Source organism: Equus caballus, chromosome 14, assembly GCF_041296265.1.
Source record: "Equus caballus isolate H_3958 breed thoroughbred chromosome 14, TB-T2T, whole genome shotgun sequence".
In the NCBI taxonomy this organism is placed as follows: Eukaryota; Metazoa; Chordata; class Mammalia; order Perissodactyla; family Equidae; genus Equus; species Equus caballus.
Window position 1 is genome coordinate 21,030,101 of NC_091697.1, and position 22,973 is coordinate 21,053,073.

The following is a 22,973-nucleotide window of genomic DNA, read 5'->3' on the forward strand; positions in this document are numbered from 1 at the left end:
AGAGCTGGGGTAGGGTCTAGGCGCCCCTGTCTTCTGGCTCTGTGACCTTGGGCAAGTCACGTCGTCTCCCGGAGCCTCTAGCAATGACCGCTGCTGGAATCTTCTGTTCCCCACCCCCATTCTCTAAATGGGTTAAAATAAACAGAAGATTGCCTTGAAGGAGAAAGAAAATGACAAACGCGCACCATGTGCACAGGGCGAATGGTCAGAAAAAGAGAGGGTCCTACTCTGGGTCGGGAGGGGAATGGGAAGAGTGGGGGCAGGGTGGCAAACTAAACCGCCTGCAGGGGCCGGGCGAGAATATAAACTGGTGCTCCACGCTGGGCGATGTAAGAATGGTCTTCGCTTCCACAAAGAGATATGAGATCTCCCATATTTCTTGAAACACGAGGCCCTCTCTCGGTCTGTCTTTTGTTTCCCACTTTTGATAGAGAAGGGTTATGAGAAACCTTCTGCTTTCCTCTAAACTCTACTATAACAACATCAGCCAATGTCCAGATCCACATCTACAGACGCTGCTTTTCAGCGCCAAGGAGGCGAGGGCAGTCCTGGGGACGGCTGGCTCTTCTGCTCCAGGTGCCAGTTAGGGGGTGGAATTGGGGCCCAGTTTTGGCCATATCTTCCAAATTTTCAATAGAAACCATTTTAAATCTCCTGATTTAAAATTTTTAACTAGAAAAAAAAATTTTTTTTAACCTCATGTGAGCCCAGATGAAAGTGTTCGCAAATATCCACCAGCTTCTGTTTTTTTTTAACTCTAGTTTGGTGGTTGCTTGTATGTACGCTGTGTTGGGAGCCTGATATAGCCAACTGGAGTGTGTGTGTGTGTGTGTGTGTGTGTCCAGGGGAGCATTGTATACCCAGGCTGCTCCCTCTGACACCAGGCTCCACTCACTCCCAGGGAAGAGAGGGTGAGAGGTGAGACCTCTCAGTAGCAGGACCTGCGTTTGGGGCCCCCGCTGTGGGGGAGATGATTAGGAACTAGGGTTTGGGCACTGGAGGGAGGTGGTTGAGGGTGAAGCACTGGGGTTGGGGGCTGGAATATAAGATGTGTGCTGGCCTCTGCTGTGTCCTTGCCTACATTTATAATTTGATTTGAGCCTCACGTGTAATCCCATTAGATAAACATTATTATCCCCATAATACAGATGAGGTAACTGAGCTTGGGAAAAGGAAGTGCCTTATGCCCAGAGACAACCTTATTCAGTGACTGCAGGGCTAGCTGACATGGGTCCCTGGGAGGTCTGATTTCAGTGTGCATGCTCCCTGCATTCTCTCCTCCTGCAGTTTCTGCTCTGGGATTAGAATTTGGGAATCAGGTTTGGGGTCCAGGAAAGGAAAGGGTCTCCTTTTCTGTTCAGTTTGGTTGCTCTCTTCACTTCTCTGGTCTTCTCTCTTCATCTGGAAGAGAATGGTCTGTGTAGCAGTCAGCACAGTCTAGTTTATGTTGTGGTAACAAACAGTCCCCAAATCTTAGTGGCTTAAGTCAACAGGGTTTGTTTCTCATTTGTGCACCGTGGGTCGAATGCTCCAGATCATCCTCGCTCGAGGCCCCAGGCTGACAAAGCAGCCACTCTTGAGAGCGTTGTTGGTCAGTGAGGCAGAGGAAAAGGGAGCTCTGGAAGCACACCCACCCACAGCGAAGGGCTCAGCCCAGAAATGACATGTGTCACTCTCACTCACAGTTCATTGACCAGAACTGGCCCCACAGCCCCACCCAAGAGGGCCAGGAAGTGCAATCCTACCGGGTGCCTGGAAGACAGCAGCTGAGATATGTGAAGAGCAACATGAATGATGACCACAGCCTCGAGGCCCCCTATGACTTGCCCCTGCCTACATCTGCAAAACCACCTAGGCCCTGGCATGGGGGCCTTCCATCTGTTTCTCCAGCATCCATGCTCATCCCCACCTGTGGGCCTTCCTGTTTGCTTTTCTTCCTGGAATACTCTGTCCCCAGATCTTCACATGGCTGGTTCCTTTTAGTCACTCAGGCCTCTGCTCAGCTGTCCCCTTGCAAGTGGTACCCACGGGCTGTCAGAGAAAGGAGCAGGGATGCCCTCTCAGGGATGAGGGAGTAGGCAGCTCCTGAATTTTGCTTAAGAATCAGGAGGGCTGCCAGGAAGGGCTTGTCTCAGACCTGCGGGTAGATGGCCAAATGGGAGGAGGTCTCCAACGTCTCCAACCTCCTTTGCCCTTGAACCCCAGAAGGGAGGGAGGGGCCAGACCTAACTGGGTGGTACCCTCCCACAAGCGTCTGTAGCCCCCTCGCAATATCCCAGTGACAGGGCACAGGTTTCACCTCCAACCGCTCTGCTGACCAGAAATTTCTCCTCTCCAGGGAGCGAGAATCTGCCTCTCATCGAGTTCACTTTCTGGGGCCACATCAGGCATATCTGCTCTCTCTTTTGCCTCTGTTATTTCAGAAGACTTATTTCAGAACACAAACTCTGAGTCTATCCTGAATTCTCTCCCTCCAGGCCAAACAGTTTTGCTTCTGTGGCCCACAATGGCGACAGGCCTCTGGGTCCTTGTGCTAGCCACCCTGGCCCCCGCTGCAGGTGCTCCCCAGCGAGACCGCTTCTCTGAAGAGAGTCGGCACATCTCCTGCCCACGTGACCTGATGCAGAAGCAGTGTCCCAATCAGTTGTTGGTCAGTGACATTGCACTGGTAATGTCCACTGGGCTAGGAGACCTCAGAGCCTGTGGTGAGGCCACTGCTGTCTTGGAGATATGCCAGAAGCTCCTGTGATGCGGGTTAAAATGCAAATCTCCTGGCCCTGCCCTATCCCGATTCCAATTTAGTATATCTGGGGAAGGGTCTAGGAATCTGTGCCTTCACGAAGCCCCCTACACCCCCTACCAGCTATTTCTACTGGGGCCGGTGGTCTGAAGACCTGACTTTGAGGGACACTGCCCTAGGTCTTTGCCATAGGTGATACCAACCACTGGTGTTCCCCATTGGGTCACTGGCTTTCTGAATTTAAATGCAGATGTCTCTATGATGGAATAGAATTTCATCCCAATTCTATTTCATCATATTACATCTAATCCCTCTTTCCCATATGGAGCCCTCTCAGGAAGTGGAGGCTGTCAGGCAGGGTACTTGCTATTTTCTTCAGCTTCCTGTCATTCCCAGATGAGATTGGAAAGTCTTAAATACTTTCAGCCTAGTCCTTACTAAACAGGTGGCTAAGGGCAGAACCAAGGACAGAGCTTAGCGGCTCCCTACTCCAGACTACCTTGCAAATTGCTCTAGGGCACTAGGTCAACTTCCTTTCATCCACTCAGGAAGACTCGGACCTCACCATCTTCACCTCACAGCTCACTGCTGCACTCATGAAATAAGCCGAAAGACCCTGCAGACCCCAAGACTCATGAGCCTCCAGCTTTGCACTGATCCACCAGGCTGATAATTCAATCAAACAGGAAATTAGTTCGACAGGCAGGACTTGCTCTTGGCAACCCCATGTCGGCTCTTGACGGTCCCTGTCCTGGTCCAAGCGTTCACATTTGCCCACTGCTCAGCATCCAGCTTCTGCCTTCTGGAAGCAGCGCCTTTCCTTGGAGGATCACCCCTCCCCAACAGCAGTTTCATGTGGGGTTACCCTGCTCCAGTTCCAGAGAATGGTCAATGCTTCAGGCCTGGCCACTCAGCACCCACTGTTCCCTAAACCACAGTGTTTGCTTCAGAGATGGGCAAATGACCCACGTCAAGCCAATGAGGCTCATTTCTGGGACTTTTGTTGGGACTAAGGAGAGAAAGAATTTCTTTCCTTGCTAGACTTGGAGGAAGAAAGAGGTGATCCTGGAGCCACCACCACGTGAGGAGCACATGCCTAAGACTGAAACCTGGGCAGAGAAAAGTAGAACCTGGAGAAGAGAGAGATGCTAAATCCTGGTTCATCATTCAAGCCTCCTGGATCCAGCTGCTCCTGAAGCTGCCAGATATACCTCTGATTTTTCAGTGACATGAGCCAATACATTGCCTTTTTTGTTGTTTAAGCACATTTTGGTTTCTGTTATTTGCACAGAATTGAAAGAATGACACAGAATTGTATTTCATAAAAATATGTTCTAGAGCCTTGCTCAGGATAGAACAATATTTATTAGTGCCTACTGTTTGCAAAACTCAGTGCTACCCATTGGGGGAACCTGCAGCCTGTGGGAGAAGGCATAGTTATCCTCCCAGTTGTAAGTTAGTGTGGAATGAGAGCTGGGTCATACGATGAGTGAAGAATGTATGGGGGTTAACAAGACCCTTCAGAGGACCCCCAGCAACATCTGGGCCGGTCTTTTCCACACACAGAACCTCAACACCTACCAATGCCCTGAGTCCAATACACACACACACACACACACACACACACACACACACACACAGCATGCCTGCACCCACTCAGTCTCTGCTCCTAACACGAATGCACTTTCCACACCCAGTTCACGTGTATGCACACCTGGCAATTAAACACGATAAAAACACAAAGTTCCCTGTATATATTCACGTGAATGTAAAAAGACTTCCACTTCTCCCTACTTCTTTCCCCCACAGACTATTCACATGCCCACTCGGCATGCTGTCCCGTGCTGCTGAGAACTTTGTACCTGGGCCTCTCGACTGGCTAGGCAAGAACTGCGAGATCTCCTCGCCTAGAGCCTCCAGTACCAAGGACAGCACCAGGCGTTTCTTGAGACTGCACTGCTTGCCCAGTTTAGGACTAAGCTCCTTACCTGGTTTTTCTCTTTCGATTCTCACAGCCCCTTTGAAGTAGATGCTATTATTGTCCCCATTGTGTAGATAATAAAACTGAAGCACAGAGAGGGGATGTAATTTTAGAGTTACTCAGCTGGTAAGGGATGGGACAAGGATTTAAACCTAGAAGCTGCTCCAGGAATGTTTGCTGAGTGACTGAAAAAACAATCAGTCTAATAAATGGTTTTATTAGATACATGTGTTCCTGTGGTGTATGTGCTGTTGTATACACACAAACGCACACACACACACACACACACTCAGAAACACACACACAGAGAAACACACGCACCCAGAGACAACCTTTCCAGCTCCATGAACTCGAGGGCGTCTCAGACTCTTGAGGTTTCCCTGGCTACACAGCCCCCATTTCTAGCTCCCAGTGAGCACTCTCAGGCAGGTTTGGAGGTGTGGTCTCCCCTGCTGAGGGGCCTGTGTGAAAAGAAGGGGCAGGGAACCACCAAGAAGGGGCAGGAGGAGCTGAAGAGCAGGAGGAGGACTGGATTGGACCAAGTGGAAGCCTGGCACTGTGCCCTCTGCAGATGACCTGATGAGCATTTTGCAGAGTTAATTTCATTAGTGTCTCTGGGAGATGAACAATTAGCAAGATGCTCTGATGCCTTTAAAAGCTTAAGAGAGGGAGAAGGATGCCTTCCTGGCTTCCCCACCAGACCACAGCATCCCCGCTCCCTGCTCTTTCTCCATCTCCCATCTTTCCCTCTCCTGCCATCGTGCCCTCACAGAGTCACTTCTATCCCCAACCTATCCCATTCCTTGGCCGCTGTGATGGTCCCTCCCTCCCTCTTCCAAGCTCCATCTGCCCCTCCGGCGGCCCTGTGCTGGACCACTGCCACAGCTCATCAATTGGTCCCCTGTGTTCTGATCACTCAGACACCCAGGGCTGGGGCCTGGCACTGGTCCAGTCCTCCAAAGAGGCACAGCTTTCTTTTTGGCATCCACAGAGGACAGGGCCAGGTAGGGGGTCTCTGTTTTTGACTGATTTTTCTACTAGGTCTTTGGTAACTCCCAGGCAGGGTTGCAACCCCTGACAGCTTGGAGCTCCCATTCCAATCCCAGGGCTGCTCTGGTGAGCAAGGCCGAGATAAGCTTCTGCCTCCTCTCCCAGTGCCCAGCACTCTGAGTCCCTCAGGCTGGGGGGAGGAGATTGGTCTCCCAGAAGGGAGGACCAGGTCCGCGGGACAGGGCGGGCATCTGTGGTTCTATGGAACAGATGGAAAATGGGGCTCCAGACACCTTGAGTCAGCGTCTGTCCCAGACTTCAGCTGTGTGGTCCTGGTCTTGGGGACACTCCCCTCATTGTGCCTTCTCTAAGTCCCGGGCCAGTGGGAGGGGTCCTGGTCCAGCCGCCAGCCTCCTCCCAGCCTCCTTTGTGGCGCCCTAATATGGGGCCTCTAGTATAAGGAGGCCCTGCTGGCCAGGTGCCGGCCTTAGAGGGTTGAGATTCCAAGTTCTCTAGCACTAGGTGAGGACTGCAGACAGACCCTTGCCCCTCAGACTAGATGGCCGCTGATGGTTCTAAACTCCCTTCTCCCCAGCCCCCTCCCTCATTCAGGGCGTCAGAATCTCCTGGGAGCTTGTGAAAACCTGGATTTCTGGACCTCCTTCCAGATCTGCTACAGGATCTCCAGGTGGAGCCCAGGAATTTGCATTTGAAGAGGTTTCCAGCTGGGGCCTCCAGCCTGGGGACCACGGCACACAGGCTTGTAGGCCCCTGGAGCCAGAAATTCTTGCTCTGCTTCAGGAATTCTCAACAGGGGCACTATTGCCCCCAAGGGGGCAGAAATCGGTACTTTGTGGGTGGAGGGTGAGTAAAAAAGCCTGACCCCCTCTCCATTAAAGCACAGATCTATAACAGTACATAAACAGTGTATCTGTGCGATTACAATTTCAGAGAGGGGGCGATAAGGAAAAAAATTGTCTACAAAGGTGCCTTATGGGGGCGATCGTGAAAAATAGATTGAGAAACATTACTCAGCACTGAAAGGTCTGAAGAAGTTTGAGTGTAACACACACCCCACATGCAACACACACACACACACCTGAACACATGCCTGGACTCGCACACAGACTCAGACATACACTCATGCACACGCACACGTGCTGGCACGTCCTACACACAGACGCATGGGAAGTCTCTCTCACATGTATGCAAATACATGCTTCCATCTTCACCCCCCCTCACAGACATTAGGAGGCTCCAGAATCACTACATTAGTGAAGAGGAGACTAGGTTAGGATTTTAATAAGCTTTAAAACAAATTAATATATAAAAACCGCTTTACCAGGGCCTCCGTGCTTCTTATTAATGTAACGTCCGTGGCTTCACGCTTCCTGAGAACCAAGGAACCAGGCAGTTGTCTTCATGCATGTTGGCATGTTTCTAAGGTGGTGCGTGTTCTGTTCATGGCTGTGAAGGAGAATGTGTGTGCCCACGTGTAGTGTGCAAATGTCTGTGAGGCGTGTGCTGAGTGTGGGGTGTCGCGGGTGAGTGCTCAGGAAGGAGTATGTGTGTGCCTGTGTGCCCAGGGGAGGTGACTCTGGGGTCAGATACTGTCAGTTTCCAGAGACCTGGGTCTCCAAATTCTCCCTGTTCATAATCGTATTGCTTACTTTTGCCAACACTAGAGTGCATGCTCCATAAATATGTGCTGAATGAGTGAATGAAAAAAATGATGTAATTTACAAGGGATCCTTGATCTCTGTTTCTTAAGCAAACCTCTTAAATGATTCCATGTCCTGGGTATCACCCTGCTCATTTCCAGAAGAGAAGACTGAGGCTCGGGAAATATAAGGGGGAACCTGCACCATCACCATCTGGTACTTGGTAGTTGAACGCAAGTCTTCTGGACCCCAGGCTACCCTGTGGACACTTGGAAGACCCCAGTGAGGTGGCCCAGGCTGACTTCTGTGTGGTCACCTTGCCCAGGGTCACCTACAGAAGGGCTGATGAAGAGGCGACTGCGTTAAAATCCAGCATCCACACTCAGCCCCTCCGGAGAAGTTCCTGACAACCCCGCCCACTCTTTCCTCTGCTCCTCTCTGGTGCCGCCTGACCCCTGGCCCTCAGAGCCTGCTGCCTGGCCCCCTGAGAGCCAGCCGAAGCTGGCGCAGAGCAGATGGGCTGTGTTCACCCAGCACAGCGATTCTGACTCAGTCCCTCGGGGGATGGTACATACTGTGTGCCAAGGTTAATTAAACTGGTAATTAGAAGGAGAGATGCTTAATCTATCTGGTTAATAAAATAACCCCCCTTGCATGAGCACGCGGACGCTGTCACTCGGCCGGCAGAAGCAGAGAGGCAGCAGCCTGGCATTATGGAATCAGTTGAGCGGAAAGAACGCTCTCGTCTCCCTCCCGGCCTGGCTTCCCACTCTCCCTGCTCCCCAAGTCCTGGAACTGATTCCTGGGTGGACCTCAGCCACTGCAGGGCGGGGTCTTGGAGGGAACTATGAGGAGGGTCAGGTCTGGGGAGGCAGCCGGGAGTGCCCTGTCCCAGGGGAGCTCCAGGGTGAAAGGAGGCACCCATTGGGTTTGTCTGCAGCTGGCCTAGCTTGCCACTGAGGGGGTCCTATGCTAGCTGGGACCCTGTCATGACCTTAAATGCCACTTCCTTCAAGGGCTGAGTCTTACCCTCACACTCTAAATTACGTTCTTGGTGAATATCTTTTTTTGTGTGTGGAAGATTAGCCCTGAGCTAACATCTGCTGCCAATCCTCCTCTTTTTGCTGAGGAAAACTGGCCCTGAGCTAACATCCGTGCCCATCTTCCTCTACTTCATATGGGGGATGACTACCACTGCATGGTTTGCCAAGCGGCTCTATGTCTGCACCCGGGATCTGAGCCGGTGAACCCCAGGCCACCGAAGCAGAACGCGTCAACTTAACTGCTGGGCCACTGGGCCGGCCCCTGTTGGCGAATATCTTTAAAAATTAATCTTTAGGGGCCAGCTCCATGGCCGAGTGGTTAAGTTCGCGTGCTCTGCCGCAGCGGCCCAGGGTTCGGATCCTGGGTGCGGACATGGCGCCGCTCGTCAGCCCACGCTGAGGTGGCGTCCCACATCCCACAACTAGAAGGACCTGCAACTAAGATATACAACTATGTACTGGGGGGTTTGGGGAGATAAAGCAGAAAGAAAAAAAAAGATTGGCAACAGTTGTTAGCTCAGGTGCCAATCTTTAGAAAAAAAAATTAATCTTTAATTTCACATATAAAATGTGAATACCTTATTTTGGGGGGAAAAAAAGACTACACATAACATCGCTCCAAATCTCAGGCTTTCCAGGGAGGGAAGCAGTGGTGAAAGGCTGGCGTGGGGCCTCTGGGCCTTTCTCTGCATGTGCACGGGCACAGATGTTGCTGTAAGTAGACATAATTCTGCTCCATTTTGGATTTTTTACAACACGATGTCTCCCTGTGTGCTTACTCTGCAATGTGCCCCCCACAATGACCCAGAGAGCTGATGTTTCCTTCAATCAGATTTCACTGAGATGGAATTTTCCAGGTAGGAAGAGGAGGCTCCCCTGCCCTTGGGACCTCATGGTAAGAATGGCCTGGGACCTGCATCAAGGCGACCCCTGAATGTGGACTCAGCCCAGTGTGTCCACATTGCGCCCCCCCAGGCTCGTCGCCTGCTGCCCTGTCTGCCCGAATGCTCCTCTGGACCCTGCTCCTCCTCAGCGATTGGCGTGGGCCAAGGTCACAGCAGCGCCCCTTCCCTCCTCCAGCCTCTGTCACTGAGACACCAGGGCAGCTCACAGATGGCTGTCTGCGTGTGAGGCTGCCATAGCCCCACGTAGCAGCCACCTCCTGCCAACCTCACAGGCCCCCCAGCTCAGGCGCAGGGTCCTCAAGGAGACGGGCCACCTCCCCTTTCCCGCCTCCAAGTGCAGCTCTGGAGGGGCAGGGCTGCCGTGAGGACAAAGCACTCAGCTCACCTGCATGGCTTGCCAGGCAAGAGGGGCTGCCGAGCTCTCTCCCAGCTCCTGGCAACAGTGACAGGCAGACCCAGCTGATGGGCAGCAGGCAGCCGGCGAAGGCGGAGGTGTGCCCATGCAGGGGGAAGGGCTTTATTAACCTCCTAACGATCGGTTTAATGGGCTTTGAAGTCAGGTGAATTCAGCGACTAGAGCAGGTGCACTGAGGCTGCGGTGCGTGAGCTGGTGTGAAGCGGGCGGTGGGGAGGGTCCCTAGCTACCAGAGCTCCCAGTCAGTCCCTAGTCTGAGGAGGGTAACAGGACACATTTTTTTTAAGGACAAGAAAAAGTGACAGTGAAGGCTGGACTAGACAGGGCATGGGTTCAGCCCACCCATGCATCCACCCACCCATCCACTTACTCACCCATCTACACACCTACCCACCTATCCGCCCATCTACCCACCTACTGATCTATCCATCCATCTACCCACCTATCCACCTACTGATCTATCCACCCATCTACCCATCTACCCACCTATCCACCCATCTACCCACCTACTGATCTATCCACCCATCTACCCATCTACCCACCTATCCACCCACCTACTCACCTACTCATCTATCTATCCATCTACCCATCTGCTCATCTATCCACCCATCCACCATCCACCAACCATCCATACACTCATTCATTCAACAAGTGTTTATTAACCCCCATTATGCCAGGCCCTGTGCTGTGTGTCTATCCTGTTTTCTTGGATCTGGTTATCCCAGTGAGTGTGGCAGGTAGGAGAAGAACTGGCAATAAATAAGCAAACAAATAAATAACAAGATAATTCCAGATGGTGAAGAATATAAAATGGGTGAAGTGAGAGGGAATGGAGGAGAGGCGGCGTGGAGGGCATCAGTACAAAAGTGTGTCTGAGCAGATGATCTTTCAGCTGAGACCTGAGTGATGAGAAGGTGGCAGCCATTTGGAGGTCTGGGGGAAAAGTGTTTCAGGTAGAGGGAACAGCAAGTGCAAAGCATCCAAGAAGGAAATGAGCTTGGTGTATTTGTGTAACCAAAGGAAAGGCAGAGTGGCTGGGGCACGGGGCGTGGCAGGAGGCAATAAGGGGAATGGAGTCTGAGAGGTGGGCAAGAACCAGATCCCAAGGGCTCTTGAGGCAGAGGAGGGGAATCTAGACTCTTCCTAGAGCAAAGGGAAGCCAGTGGAGGGTTTGCGCAGGGAGTGACGTGATGTGATCCGCATCTTAAGTTCATTTCTTCTGGCTGCCTTGGAGTGGTGACTCTAGAAGGCGGGGGTGCGTGAGTGGCAGCCAATGAGTTCTAAGCCCCTTTCAGTTCCAAAATCCTGTAGCTCCCCACTCCTCTCCTATTCTAAAACAGCATTAAAGATAACCTCTAACATTTGAAAGGTGTTTTTACTGTTTACGAATCATGTTTCCTGAACGATTCTGTTGGACTCTCACAGTGGCTCAGTTCAGTACCTTCCCAAGGCAGCGGCCTCTTCTGAGCCCTGCAGGGCAGCCCAGAGTGGAGCCTCCAGGAACCTGGAGCCCCAAGGAGCTCTGCTCTGCAGTGCCAGCCAGGAAGGGGGAGAATGCTGCCATTGGTCTGGCCATGAACATCTGTGGACTGGCCAGCCAGGCTCCCAGACCCACTCTTCCGGGAGAAGCGCCGATTTTCTTTGGAGAACCTCCACCATCACCACTCACAGTCTTCATGGTTCAGATGGAGCCAATCCCACTAGTGGTTCCAAGGGTGGCCAAGCAGACTTTCCCAGTATCCTGGCTTCCACAGTGGTTGGTTCAGATTGGGCTCCAGTTTGTAGTGGTGAGAATCAATCCTGAGACTTAAGCTGGGCTCATACAGGAGATGCTCCCTTTTAGGTGGAGTTGGTCATCGGTCAGTGTAGGGGCCTGGAGTGGCTGATGGCCACCCATTGACAACAACTTGCCTAAGAAGGGAGCCCCCACAGAGGAGAGCTAACAAGGAGACAAGGAGAGAGACTGGTTCTGTTGGAGCACCATGATCCAGCCATGCCTGAAGCTAAACCTCCTCCACTCAAGGACTTTTCAATTACAAGAGCCTATGAATACCCTTTCAAGTTGGAGCCAGTTTGAGTGGACTTCTGACCCTTGAAGCCAAATGGGTCATCACCAATGCACATTTGTACAGCTCTCGAAGGTTTATAAAAACGCTCTCCCACACAGGGCTTGGTTCATTCTTCGAGCAACTCTGGGAGGTAGGCATAATTATCTCCATTCCACAGAGGAGGACAGTGAGGCTGAATGATGAGATTGCTGCCAAAAGCAGGGCTGGGCCTTGGATCCAAGCCTTCAGTCCCTGGGCTGGAGGACACGTGCAAGGCCTTCTCGCACCGCACCTCCTCTAGAAACTTCTGTCAGTCACAAGCAGACCTCTGTCCCCGCTTCCTTTGCCCACCAAGGACGGGACCCACTTCTCTGGCTTCTCTTTCCTGGCCACTGCCCCTTCAGCCTGGCATCCTTGTCAGCCTGCTGCCCAGGCCTCCTCTGCTCCCATCTCAGACAGGCAGAGCCCCTTCAGGACTGGGCCCGAGTGGCTCCAGGGAGACTGAAGGGCCCCTGGGAGGCCACGCTCCACAGAGGAGAAACTGTGGGATGTGGAGTCACAACCCTGCTCTTTTTTATAAGCAGTGTGACTTTGGACACAGGATTTAAAGTCTTCAGGCTCAATGGCCTCATCTGTAAGTGGGGCTAGGGCTACAACAGCCTCAGATGACGAGCATTCAATGAGGGAAACTGAACAAAGCTCCTAGTAAGATGGCCACGGGTGTCACGAGCCCCTGGGAGGTCTCTCTGCTCCTGGCCCCTCAAAACCACGCCTGTTCCCCAGCTGCTTTCCCTCCTGCCCTGTTCAGTGTCTGGGGCATGTGCTCCCCACCCTAGGGACACTGAGCCTCTGCCTCTGAGATTCACTCGTTCACTCAGGGACTATTTATTAAATTCCTATTGTGTTCCAGGCTCTGCTCCAGACAGCAGAAACAGCAGCGAGCAAGACAAGAGCTTGCTTTCTACAGGGCGGAGACAGACTAAAAACATGCAAAGGAAAGATTTTCACATAGGGATATGTGCTGTGCAGAAAACAAGTGAGCAAACCCAGGGAGATGTGGTAGTGCATAGAGGAAGGAGGGGAGCACTAATTGGAATGGGGAAGGGCCTGTCTATTGAGACCTAAATGAGGAGAAGAAGGCGACCAAGGCAAGAACTGGCAGCTTGAGTCCCAGGCAGAGAGCACAGCAAGTGCAAAGGCCCTGGGGCGGGACTGGATTGGAGGAACAACAAGGCCAGTGTGGATGGAGGGCCATGAGTGAGGAATAAGTAGGGCACAAGCTTGGAGAGGTAGGCAGGGCAGATCCTGAGGCCCTTGTAAGCCATGGGTAGGACTTGAACTTTATTGCATGTGCAATGGGAAGCTATGGGAGCCAGGAGGTAAGCAGGAGAGGAAGAGATCCTACACTCTTTCTCGAAAGAGCAGTCTGGCAGCTGTGGGAGGATGCATGACAGGGGCAAAGAGGAAGCAGGGCTGCCAGCCAAAGCCCCTGCCCCATCCAAGCCCTGCTGGCACCCCCAGCTAGCCCCACCCTCACCAACCAGATGGTGTTGGGAGCCCCAAGCTTCCTGCTCACCTGCAGGTCCCGGCGACCAGCTCTCAGCACCCGGGGAAGGAAGCACCTTGACAAGCTTGAGCAGACTCTGTGGTTTCTCCCACCTCCTCAGCTTCTCCTTCGTGACTCATCCCCAGGGATTAGCGCCCCTCCCCCATGGAAATGGTCTGCAGCTTCCTGTTACTGTCATGACAAGGGCACACCTCCTCAGTCCCCAGGTCATGGCACCAAGGGAAGATTCTGTCCCCCTGATGCCGTTTCAGTAGCATCTCAGAATTTGGAGGGTCCAGCCTCCCTGCCCCTCCCACCCTGTGGCCGTGGGAGGCAGCCATGTGAGCACCAGGGTGTGCACGTGCAGAGGCGGCACCCGCGTGCCCCTGGGTCTCGCGGGTGAGAGCTGATGACTGAGGGCAGGAGGGAGGGCAGGATCCTGGTGGAGCAGAGAAAGGCCCCAGGCGACGGGAGCCCAGCCGCCACTGCCTGTCTGTTCCCATCAGGAGAGCCATCGGCCTCGCCGGCTATTTCATCTGTGTTTATTTGTCTGTCTGCCTGTATCTTGCTTTATCTTCTGATGTGTTTGTCTCTCTGCCGTCAGATGCCCCCTCAACTGGAGCCGGTATTTCTGAAGACAGACACAGCCTGCATCTCTCTCCCTGAGGCCAGGCATGCACGCGCTCTGGCCACGGGGACTCGCCGCCTCTCTGGGAGTGGGTCCATGCCCTGTGAGAAAGAGCAAAAACAGCTCCTCAGGCTGCACAGAACTTTACAGTTTGCATTTCTCTGTCCCACGCTTGTGTTTAATTATATCCTTGCCTTGTTCCCAAAGGAGTTCCAGGCGCTAGTCCTCTGTCTGTTCTTCCCAGTGACTGCGGGCTGGGCAGGCACCCACCTAGCCCTGTGGCAGGCTAGGACACTGAGGTTCGGAGGGGCTTTGTCGAGGTCATGGAGCGAGCGAGCATCAGGGCCAGGGACGGGCCGGTGGGATTGCTACGGCAGGAAGTTGCCAGAGCCCTCTCTCTCCCAGAGGTTTGAAGTTTGCTCTGCCTGGGGGTGTCCTGGGGCACCTGCTCTGTCACAGGCTCAGTGGGTAGAGCTGAACACCTCGTGGCTTTCCCGGCCCCTGTCCCAGCCTCAACCCTGCGTCTGGAGTTCCTGGGGAAGGCTCCTGGGAGCAGTCAGTTAGGGAATCCCATGGGAAGTGAGGGAGGGGAGAGGACGGAGAGTCTGGGCTGGGAGTGGAGGGCAAGCAGGGTGGCGAGGGCCCCTGTGGACACCCCTGCACCTTGCTCTTCAGCCTGGCCGTGAGGGGCTAAGGCCCAGGGGAGGGCCTGGAGGGGTCTGGCAGGGGCATGGTGGGGGAGAGAAGGGGTTGCGCTGACAGCAGGTGACAGGATGACTGGGAGCCCAAGCCGCTGCCGCTGCAACAAAGGAGGGAAGCGAGGGGGGCGATGAGGCTTGGCAACCGCTCCCCAGCTGCTCCGGGTTTGAAGCTGAGCCACTTTGCTGGCTCCAGCACAGCGCGAACAGGTGGCAGCAAGATTGGCACAGCCAGGAAAATCCATCTTGCAGAGGCCAGCGTGCAGCAGAGCGGGAGAGGAGCAGCCAGACGGAGGGGCAGGATGGAGAGGGAGAGAAGAGGAGGGGCTGCAGGAGGAGACCCTCCACCCCCTCCTCAGGCCCAGCCACCTGTTCCTCCCCGGTGAGGGTCCACACGTGCCCACGCAGCGCCCTCTGCACACCCAAGCCAAGGCACTCTGAGCGCTCCAGGACCCTCAGGGCCGTGGGCTGACCCAGCCTCCTGCCCCAGAGGTGTGCACAGGACACCTGCCCTCCACTTTGTTCTGCTACCCATACCTTCCAGCCAGCTCACCTCTTCAGCTGGTGCCAGCTAGGCTGCCTGATACAGGGTCCCCTGGGCACCTGGGCTGGAGGGACGCCCCTGAGGCCCAGGTGGGCTCCCAGCTCTGGCAGCGGGAGGGCTTCTTGCCTGGTTTCTTGCTCGGTCAGGGCACAGAGCCCCCGGGCACACTGGGGAATCTGGCGATTTGTCTGGGAGCGGGCGCCCTCTGCAGCACCCTGACTCATGACCAGGCGGCTCCACCAGAGCCCCATGAATTCTGCCCGAGTGAGGTGCATTTGCCACTTAGCAACCACGAGGCTGTCGTGGTGCTACCTGAACACCCGTTGATGCTCAAGGAAGCCAGGTGGCTCTGGCCTTCCCTGGGGCCCCATTCAGCAGGTGTCTGTGGAGGGTCTGCCTCGCCAAGCCCTGTTGCAGGCGTGAGGACACAGCAAGAAAGAGGACAGACGAGGTCCGGGGCTCATGGCACTTACACGGTAGAAGGACAAGCCAAACAAACAAGGTAATTTTAGATAGTAATAGATTATGTAGAAATAAACAAAGTGACGTCAAAAGGAACTGGAGAGGTGGTCTTCTAGATGAGGTGGCCACGGAGGGCTTCTCTGAGGAGGTGGCATCTGGACTGAGACCTGAATGAGGAGCCCGTCGTAAAAAGGGAGGAGGAAGAATGTTCCTGGCAGAAGGAACTGCATGCGCAAAGGTCGTGAAGCAGAATAACCTTGGCCTGCTTGAGGGACAGAGGGAAGAGCAGTGACATTTGGATCAGGTAGCGCCGGGTTCACGCAGGATCTGAAGGCGGTGCGAGGAGACCATTGGGCTTTTACCTGAAGTGGGAGGAAAAGCCTTTGGAGGAGAGATCCATCTGGTGGCCGTGGGGAGGGCAGACTGGAGCAGGCGGGGATGGGGAGGGAGGCATGGGGAGACCTGGCAGGGGTGGCTCTGCTGGCCGGTAGGAGGGGGGCAGGACGGAAGAGGAGGTGGGGAGCAGCTGGGTTTGGGCGTGTTTGGAGGCCAGGCCTACAGGACTGCTCCGGAGCTGGATGCAGAGAGGAAGCATTGAAGACAGCGTTGGAGTGGGGTTGGAGGGGTGCATTCCCCTGGCTGGGGAGGACGGGGACTCCCATGGGATTTGGGAGGGGACAGAGGGGACATTCTTTCTCCTCTTCCAAAAGTACAATCCAAAAGGGATTCCCACACTCCTCATGACCCGGAGTGGTGCCTGCTCCTGCCCCTCGTTCCCACCTGAGAGGCCAGCGTCCATCCGCACCCTACAGACACAGCCTCCCAGATCCCAGCTTTCCCCTGCATTCTGAGCAAGTCATGTCCCTTCCTGAAATGGACGGCACTTTACAAACTCCATATGCTCAGTTTTCTTGTATTATTTTAATTTCTAAATACTTGGGAAGGGTTCCAGTCTTGGCTTCTGCCATGACTTTGGTGCCAGCAAACACACTTTGCTCTCTCCCTCCTCCTCATCCCTTCCTTCATCCAAACCACAGAGATTTCTTCCAACCTGGAGGAGAACTGGGATTCAGGGAGGGAAATTCAGCCAGCACATGGGTGCCCTGTGGGTCTGGTCAAAGGTGAAACCAACCCCAGAGGCAGGGCCTGGCCTGGCGGGCGGGAGCCCAGGGTCTTGCTCAAGTTGGAGGTTTCTAAGGATGTGTCGAAGGGGCCCCGGCACCCAACGGGACCTGCAGGCTTCCTCACACAGCCTGGGCCCCACAGCTGGGGAGAGAGCCCCCTGGCCTCTCCCCTGCCTGAGTCCCACAGGGGCTGACGTCCCCTGCTCTGGTCCTAGGCCCCGCAGCACCGCCTTCCCCCGGCAGCTGGCTTGCTTTCCATCTCAGACAACTCGCAGGCGCTTTGCTATGCTCCTCCCTCTGCCGAGAGTGCTCTCCGCCCACACCTCTACAAGCTCACCCCTGCTTGCCGAGTGTCAGCTCTTCTGCAAAGCCTTCCCCCGGTGCCCGGTCTGAGCTGGCTCCCTGAACATTTTCACAGTCCTTGTCACTCGCTGCGATCTCATGTATTGCTCTGATGATGTGTCCCCATGGGAGTAGAAACTCACCCGTCTTGACTTTGTGCTGTACCTCCAGTGGCTGGAACAGTGCCTGGCGTGGAGGAATGAAGACTGTGGAGTGAATGAATGGGTTTCCTGCCATCGCCTCTTCCTGCCAGCTCCCTTTGTGGAAGGGAGACGGGAGGGGTATTCTGGTTAACTCAGAATTAGGGATGTGGGGGACCAGGACAGCATCTATTGACTGGCCACATGTGCCAAGAGCAGTACAAGTGACCTCATTCAATGTGTCACCCCTATTTTATATGCAAGGAAACAAAAGCTCAAAAGAGTAACGGAGCGGACAGCTCGCAAGGGGGGAGCCGTGGCTCAGATCCCAGGCTTTTCTCCTTACAGGGTACAGATGGACCACAGACAGATGACCAGTTTCCCATGAAGTGGAATAATAAAGTGCACTTAGCGTCCGTACTGTTGTTGACCGGAAGTCAACGGCACTTGGATGACTCAGAGGCGATGATTTCAGACCCCAGCAGGCCCCAGGGTGCTGGGTCCTGATCTCATGTGTGGGGCCGGTCCTGTGACCAATGTGGGGCCAGAACAAAGCTGCTGTGACCCCAAGCCCTGGGCACTGCTTTCTGTGCCACCCCTCGTCTCCGCAGACCATCCTTTGCTTTTTCATACTGAAGAAAGCATGGCATATTGACGTGGGGTTTCCTGCAGTGTGAGTCTCCAAACCCTGGAGGGGCGGCAGCACAATGCAACCCTTCTGTTTCCTCCGCCCGCTGCACCCCTTCCCAGCGCATCTGCGGAGCATGGCCTCACCTCCCCCAAGCCTGTCGTCACTTAACCCGGCGGGTCAGTGCCCACCCAGACACTGCTGTCCCTTCCGTGCTTGGCGTTCACTCGGGCCACTGATCACGCTCTAACACACCACGGATTCTGTTCACTTTGGTACCATCTCACCTCCCTGCTGCCCCGTTGGGCTGTAAGCTCCATGAGGGCGAGGGTTTGCTGCTCGGGTCCCTGCTGTGTCCCAAGGCCTGACACCGAGCAGGCAGCCTGTGTGTGCAACAGATACGTCCCAAACTTCAGTCATTCACATCCCACCTTCACAATTTTGTTATATCTGTGTCCCACTTGTACCATCCAATATTTTTCTTTCAATTGGCCCCCTTTAAAAAACTTAAAGAAATGAAATGTAAAAGGGAGCTTTTTATCACTACCATAAATGGAAAGCCAATATCTCTTGCCATAAATAGAAGACAACTGTTAAAATAAATGCCACAAAAACAAAACAGTGTGAGGAAATTTGAGCAAGAACCTGTTGCGTGCAGAAGGCAATGCGCTGAGGCCTGCTCTCTTTCTGCTAAAAGGAGGGGTCAGTGGGTGTCAGAGAGGCCACAAAAATGGGCTAGCACCCAATGGCCACTTGGGCCTGGAGCGCAGGTCTCAGAGAGAACCGAACAGGGAGTAACTCTTTCACCATCTGGGTGAGACGGTGTGACTCGACTCCATTCTCTGCGCCCCCTGAATCCTCTAGCTTCACCGTCCTCATCCCACATTTGGGGAGCGCAGAATCCGGAGACTCTGTGGGGCCAGACATGGAGGGACCGCTCCCCGCAGCTCCTGGCACTTGGGCCCATGCCGACCCCTGAGGCGTTTTTGCCAAATTGGGCAGAGGCACTCACTCTGGGTGGAGGTGGCTGTGCCTGTGTGTCCCCTGGGCCGGCCCTCCTGCGTGATCCTGGCCTAGGCTCCCAGGGCCTATGAGTTTAGTGGGACCCTGTCCCCACCCCATGACTGGGGGCTCTCCGCTGGAGGGGCTGTCCTGTTTGTAAGTGTATCCTCCACCACACGGCAGAGTGCCCCGCACGACCGGCTTTCAGGAAACATCGTGGACTGGAAGGGCGTTACTGGCTAATCAAACACCAAATGGCCAAACTTTGCTCCTGTCCAGACAAGTCATGCCGAACAGTGTATCTCCTCTCAGGCCCCACTTTCCCCTGAAGCGTTCCCAGCACCAGGTGGGTGAGGGGACATTCCCATCTCCCACATCCTTTGGAAGAATCTTGTCTTTCTGATTCCTGAGCAGTCCTTCCTGATCTTGTCTCTGTCTGTCCAGCTCGCATGGAGTTTCAGCTAGAATGCTTTGCGCTGCAAGCGACAGGAAAACCCAGGTCTAATTGGTTACATCATAGGGGAGTTTATCGAGCTGTATACAGGTTTAAAGTCTGGAGGTAGTGTTAGCATCAGGTAAGGCTTGGTCCAGCAGCTCCAAAGATGTCACCAGAGACCTTGCTTCTATGTCCCTTGTCTGACTTCCATGCTGTGAGTTTCATCCTTGTGCTCTGCACAGAGCCTCCTCTCATGGTATGTTGAGCGGCTCCAGACTATCCCTTCCTGCTAGCAAAATAGCTGCAGCCATTCTAATCTGATACCACAGCCTTCAGGGGAACAATGAAGATTTCTTCCAGCCTTCCGTGTAAAACCAGGAAGACCTTGCTCTCCTGGAAACACTAGGCATATTCTTATGTCTCATTGGCTCTGATCGGGTTACCTGATCATCTCTGAACCAATAGCCGCAGCCAGGAGGAGGGGCTATGCTGAATGGCCAATCAGGGTCTGCTCCTGAAGGTGGGTGTGGAATCAGCTGACCAATCGTAGGCTGGGACAGGGGAGGGGGTTTTCCCCAAGGGGAGTTTGGAGGACAATTTCCAAAAGGAAGAAGGGATGGATGCTGAGAGGAAACCGCAGAAGTCCTGACGGGGGGGAGGTGAGCCACGCCGACCAGCCACATGGGACTTGCTGGACTTTCATAACAGCTTCTCTCCATTCCCAGGAGGCAGTCGGCTGGGACTACAGGCTGGGGCCCGTCTGTGAAGCCAGGTGCTGCGGGTCCACGAGGGACCAGAGTAAGAATGGGAGACCCACCTCCGGGCCCCACACAAGGACATACAAGGTTCGGACTGGAGGACCCCTCAGTCAGACTCAGGGATCTTCTCCGAGGATCCATGGACAGATTTCAGGAGGTACAGGAATCTCGAAAATCACTGCCAAATCCGTGGGGCCCTAGGTGCGATTCTCTGGGCGGAGGATCCACCACGATTTGGTGAAATCTCACAGGGGCCTGCGCCTAGAACAGATTCACCGAGAGGGGCAGCGCTCAGGGCTGAACACGAGCTGGAGGCAGAATCCGGAAGAGAACGCCCTCTCCCAGCTCCCCGCCCTGGTATCCGGGTGGGACGTCACCACCAGTGCTCTCATTGTGTGCACAGCAGTTCACATGCCTCGTCTCCTTTAATTTAATCCTCTGGTGTGCCCTAGGAAGTAGCTGCTGTCCCCCTGTTGCAGGGGAGGGAGTCTGTGATTGGCTCAAGGTCACAAGTGGCATAGTGGGTTCAGGCCCAGGTTTGACTCTGCAGAGCCTTCTTCGCAGCACACTGGGCTGCCTGCCTTTATTTTATCGCCCTTATTCCTGAGAGCCACCCAGGGATGTGAGATCAGGAGGCCAGTCTGCAGCCTCCAAAGGGGAGTCCATTTTTGCGGTGCCTTTATGGACACCACCACGGGACTGCCAGGGACTGCCAGGCGCCTGGCGTGGCTTCCTGTGAGCCTGCCCCCCCCCCCCCCCCCCCCCACCTCCCAGCACACTGCTTCACCTCTCGGAGCTTGAGGTACCCCATCCTGAAATGGGACTAACAATCCTTACCTTGCAAGGCTGTCTGGCAGGTCCCCACGGGTCCTTGTTGTAGAAATGCCGTGTGCGTGGCCAGGCCTGATGTGGGTGAGACGTGGTCTTGGTCTTGGCAGACCCACAGCATCTTTTAGAGGTGGTCTGGTTGCTCACCAGGATCCATGGTTCTCCTCCACATGGGGATGACTTCTGCGCAGCCCACAGAGGAGGCGAGAGGACATTCAGAGCCACAGCACAGCTCAGGAAACAAGCTCACATTTGGGGAATGGAGCCTCCGTGCGAGGTGCTTTGTGTATAGGGTCATCTTCCATCCCCTCAGCACCAACGGGCAGGTGCAACCCACGTCCCCGTTCTGCAGGCGCGGAAATGGTAACCCAGGGGAAGGAAGCACTTGGCCCAGGCAACACAGTGGTGGTGGGGCCGGGGTTTGAACCCAAGCTGTCTGCAGCCAGAGCTGGTGCATTTCCCCCCTCACTTGCTCACTGTGAGCCAGAGGGCAAAGTCTTTTGCTGTTTAATTGAGGCACCGAGGACAGCGGCAAGGCTGGTCTGAGCATCATTTAATTTAGACTTATTCCTTGCAAGCTCATCCAGGAGATGCCAGGGGCCTTGGCCTGGTTGGGGACACCCTGGCCTGGCCTCATTGCTCCTCCCCTGCTCCCAGTCTTGCCACCGCGTCTCATCCAGCGCAGAGGTCACCGGCCTCACTGCCAACAGCAGGGCCCGGCTGCCCATGGGCTTCAGCACAGGGTGGGAGCAGCGCGGGGCACTTCCCACTCTAGGGCATGAAGCCACCGCCAGCACACACTGCTCTGGCCTGCTCCAAAAGCCATAAAGCAGTGGAGGAAAAATGACGGTGGGCGAGAAAACGAGCCACGGAGGAAATTAACTCGCACCCAGGGAGCCGCGCGGCTTTCTGCTGACAGAGAGGGCCGGCTACCTCATAAAACTAAACACTTAAACTCTCCTCTTTACAATAATTACCTCGCCTTGAATGCCTCTTCCCCCTGCCCTGGCCGCGAGAGGGATGGAGCGAGTGTGGCTGCTGGAGCGACTGTCCCCTTGGCAGGAAGACGGCCAGAGGGCCAGAGAATGCTAGAGCTGGATGGGGACTTGGGGATCAGCTGCTCCAACCTCCTCATTTGACAGATGAGGCACCTGGAGGCCCAGAGAGGGTGTGTGACTAAGTAAGGGTCACCCAGCCAATAATAGGTGGGTCAGACTAAAAGCAGCTCCTCACCCCGTGGGCTGCGAGAGCCATTTCCACTGAATCGCTGTCCTGATTCCACAAACATTTCCTGAAGCCCATCGGTGAGCTGGACCCTGTGCCGGAGCCCAGCGAACACACCAGGGGCCTGTCCTTGGTCTCAGTTAGGAAGTGAACTCCTGAGATCCAGGCCACATCCATCCCCTTCACACTGTGTCCTGGCCCCCAGAGCGAAGTCAGACTCGCAGGAAACCATCTGGGGGGACTTCAGAGCAGCAGCCCGGAACCCTCCGTGAGAAGGTGAGTCCTCCTCTCCCCCTGGCATCTGGGGCAGCCCCGGGGACACACTGACTGGAAGCATCAGGCAGCTGAGAGCCTCAGGCGGGAAGGGCGGCCGCCAGCAGGGGTGTGGCAGACTGCAAGCTGAGGATGGCCGCCCATTCCCAGCAGCAGCACAGCACTCCCTGGGCCTCAGCCTCCGCTCTGTCCCTCTCTGCCCTGCCTTCAGCGCTGCCCTACACTCTGCTGCAGAGGACCGCCCTGTGACCCCACATCTGCTCCCCAGCCCCCTCTGCCCCCGAGCTGGGACAGCTCAGACTCCTCCCCCTCAACGGCCTGCCTCTCCTGCTTGACAGGAGGCCGCCTTCCGTGCTTCAAGCACCCTCCACCGGGCCCCTCCTGGAGTGAGGGACAACTGTGGTATTTCCTGCAGGCACCGTCACCCTCTGTGGGACAGTGGGACAGCCCCTCCTTTGCTCAGTCGGTCAGGTTTGGAAGGAGCTGGTCACTCTGGAGGGTAGAGGTGGCGCCTCCCAGGCCTGGCCAATCAGTGTATCCACCCTAGTTACAGAGAG